The following is a 4,100-nucleotide window of genomic DNA, read 5'->3' as shown; positions in this document are numbered from 1 at the left end:
TCCAAATGTTTTTCATTCTCACGTTATGAAGCTAGCTGCCAGATGATGTATCACCTTCCCTACGTATGCAGCGTAGACTGAAAAAACAGCACCCAAGCCACCATTCAATACGTGCACGTGTTCTTTCCAACATGAATCTACAGGTCTCAAAAAGTAATATGTGACAAAGTCCTCAAACATGGTCTCTTGTTCTACCAGCAGGCCTTTACAACATCACTTTGCCAAAACGTAAGGATAGGTAAATTGCTTTTAGGGAGGTTCACAATTATGATTTTCTATTGATTTAATCTAAAAATATTTAAAATACATAAAAACAGCCAGGGGAAGATATTGGAGAAATATAAAATAAATACAAATAAAGAAAAAGGGGGTGAGGGAGGTGAAGAGACCTTAAATGTGCTACTCACCATCTCTCAGCCTATCCTCCCCTCAGGATGAAAACAATAGAGAACCATGACCACCCCCAGGAAGAAGGGCACACTTAAAATGTAGAGGAAAAAATCATCTACAACCATAGTCTGAAATCCAATATTTATTGGGACACAGTATGAAGAAATATTTATATAAACATGACTCTCAAATATGTTTATGAATTACACAATCTGTAAATATATTTATAGTGCAATCCGATGTTTGGTGACTAAGAAGCAAATCCCAATGTATTCAATGGGGCTTACTCAAACTGGGAAGTGTGCAGAGAACTACAGCCTCAAGTGATAAGGAACTTGTTCTTTCAACTTGTTCTTTTAAGTTGAGACCTTATCCAAGTCTGAGTCTGTGCTGGAATTGCTTTTTAATATGTTTTTAAGCCTTTTCTTTTTAAAGAAGCTTTAAAAAAATATTTTCAAAGATGTTTTAGTATATTTTAAAATTTGTTTTTATGATGTTTTAAAGTGCTTTTAGTGCTTTTGTTTGCCACCCTGGACTCCTACTGGGAGGAAGGGTGGGATATAAATCAAATAATAAATAAATAAACTTCATTCACCCAACCCAAAATTCAGAATCATGCCTCTTTAGGCTGTTTTCCAACTATTTATTCTTGCTTTATGGTTATTGGATTTTAAATGGCTTTATTTCTTGTTGTGAGCTGCCTTGGTTTCCAACCCTACCTCACAGGGTTGTTGGAAAGACTACACACACACACTGCAGATGTATAAACACATACAGCCCATATAATAGTTTATTGTCAAACCAGTTGGTCATTGCAGAAAAATCAGTATTAGTTTTTTAAAAAATCAGTATTCCTTTCCTACAGAATAAAAACTGTAATACCTAAGTAAGCCCTGCCTATTTGCTTTAGGACTGGGGGGGGGGACAGAAAGACAACACAAACACAATTCTTTTTTACATTCACTCCAAAGTCCCATTGATTTTCAGCACAGTCATAACCTTGTCTACTCAAAAGTAAATCCTATTGAATTCAATGGGATTTACTCTGGACATATGGGATTAGCAATGCTTTTACCCCCACAAAAGCAAGTATTGGGAAGGTTTTGAAAACACTGCCCAGGATCTGACTCCTACACACAAGAGGGGAAAAAACTGAAATGTATATACTTACCCAATTTATGAGATTTTCAGATAAACGGGGGGGGGAACCACCATTTTCTGGCTTTGCAATGAGGTTTACTAGACACTGCCACAGGTCAAACAAACACTTCACTGATTGGCTGCAATCCTGAATGGGCGGGGTTAAAGCAACGAAGTGCTGTACAGTAGTTTGAAAAAGATTTAATGGGTGGGCTGACGATTTTATGTATATCTCGAGAACCGGACCACCTAGAAACTTATTTTTTGTTTAAAATTAAAGCTGAGAATCATCCCTCTCTGATGGTGTCACCTGGTCCGCACCCCCCACACCCCCCTAGTGATGCCACTGGCCTTCCGGTCCTGCTTGTGGGCTTCCCATTGAGGCCTCTGGTAGCCTCTGTGAGAACAGGATGCTGCACTAGAAGGGCCACTGGCCTGTTCTAGCAGGGCTCTCATGTACTTACATTCTGATATTTGTTTAACCTGAGTATATACATTTACTTAAATCACCCAATTTGAACGAGTAATAATGGACAGTGGTCTTAGTGGAAAGGGGACAGCTGCACAAAACTATAAAATAATGCTATAAGCCCAAATGGGGTCCCCATGTGTGACTAAAAGACTTTGGGGGGATGATCTACAGATACAAATAGAGGATTAGCAATGGGGTGCCCTTTGGTCTGCTAAACCTCTTAAGTCAGTATCAGTGGCTTTACAGGAGACTTCCCCCCTCCCGCCTAAATTTGTTATAGGTGGTATTGTATTCCAGTACAGCTCTGTTGAACGGTAGCAACATTTACCTCACACTGTCAGAGGGGATGCTGACTTAAGGGTGCCTCTTTCCGCCTTTGGAGAACGTGACCGCGCATTGAGTCTTTCAGGATGATGGTCCACAAGGAATTGGCTGGGGTAACAGGAGAAAGTGTTGCATTTTCAGGAGAATTGTTTTGGTTATCGTTATACGAGGGGCGAAATCAGACTGTTACGTTTAAGGACTTAGTATCTTTATTACTGATAGCTGCGAGGGAAACAGTTGTTCAAAGATGGAGTGACCTGGAAGGGTTGGACTTTGCAAGCTGGCGAAGGAATATCCACACTGTTGCTCTGATGAAGAAGAATACCCACAACCTGCATTTTCTACAAGGAGGAGAGCAGTCAGAGACATCCAGTGCCATTTGGTGCAAATGTATAGAATCATAGAATAGTAGAGTTGGAAGGGGCCTCTAAGGCCATCAAGTCCAACCCCCTGCTCAATGCAGGAATCCAAATCAAAGCATTCCTGACAGGTGGCTGTCCAACTGCCTCTTGAAGGCCTGCAGGGTAGGAGAGCCCACTACCTCCCTAGGTCATTGGTTCCATTGTCATATGGCTCTAACAGTTAGGATGTTTTTCCTGATGTCCAGTCGAAATCTGGCTTCCTGCAACTTGAGCCCATTATTCCGTGGCCTCTGGGATGATCGAGAAGAGATCCCAGCCCTCCTCTGTGTGACAACCTTTCATGTACTTAAAGGGTGCTATCATATCTCCTCTCAGTCTTCTCTTCTCCAGGCTAAACATGCCCAGTTCTTTCAGTCTCTCCTCATAGGGCTTGGTTTCCAGTCCCCTGATGATTTTTGTTGCCCTTCTCTGAACTTATTCCAGTTTGTCTGCTTCCTTCTTGAATTGTGGAGACCAGAACTGGACACAGTACCCAAGATGAGACCTAACCAGTGCTGAATAGAGGGGAACTAATACTTCATGCGATTTGGAAACTATACTTCTGTTAATGCAGCCTAAAATAGCATTTGCCTTTTTTGCAGCGACATTGCACTGTTGGCTCATATTCAGCTTGTGATCAACGACAGTTCCAGGATCCTTCTCACATGTATTGCGTATGCTTCAGAAGATGATTTACACTGTTAATTGTCAGCAGCAGCTCAACAGATAATGGTTTCCTTGAAATTGTTTGATTTCTCTTGAATATATTTGATGGTTGAAATTCTAGTATAATGCAGAGGGAGGGGGTTGGGGCAACGGTTGTCTGGGGTATTTCTGTATTTCTTATCTCTTCCGTTCTTTTTTGTTTTCTTTTGTTTTCTGTACTGCTTTGTTTATTGATTCATAATAAAAACCAAGAAAAATAACTTCACTGTATATTATTACAAGATGTTCATTTAACCTATGCAGGTACTTTAAAAGTTGGAGGGCACCGTGTGTGTGTGTGTGTGTGTGTGTGTGTGTGTGTGTGTGTGTGTGTGTGTGTTTTGCAGATATAAGTAATCCTGTTCCAAGTGTGGAAAGTCTCCCTGCTACGGTCACATCGAAGGATGCATGCAGGGGAGAAACCATGGAAACGCGGTTGGAAAAAGCGCTTTGGCGACAGCGCGCAGTAGGAACCTCCGCGCCTGCGCCCTGCATTTGCACAAGGGGCAGAGCCTGCAAGACGTTTGCCCAGAGCGCCGCTGGGATTCAGTCCTCCAGCGGGGAAAAGAACTGAGCTCTGTTTCCTAGAGAGGCAGGATGTTGTCATGACAATGGGAGGGAGGGAGGGAGACAACAGTGAAGTAAGGAAGCAAACAAGCTTGATTGAT

This window comes from Rhineura floridana, chromosome 3 (assembly GCF_030035675.1).
Source record: "Rhineura floridana isolate rRhiFlo1 chromosome 3, rRhiFlo1.hap2, whole genome shotgun sequence".
Lineage (NCBI taxonomy): Eukaryota > Metazoa > Chordata > Lepidosauria > Squamata > Rhineuridae > Rhineura > Rhineura floridana.
This window is presented reverse-complemented; position numbering follows the sequence as displayed.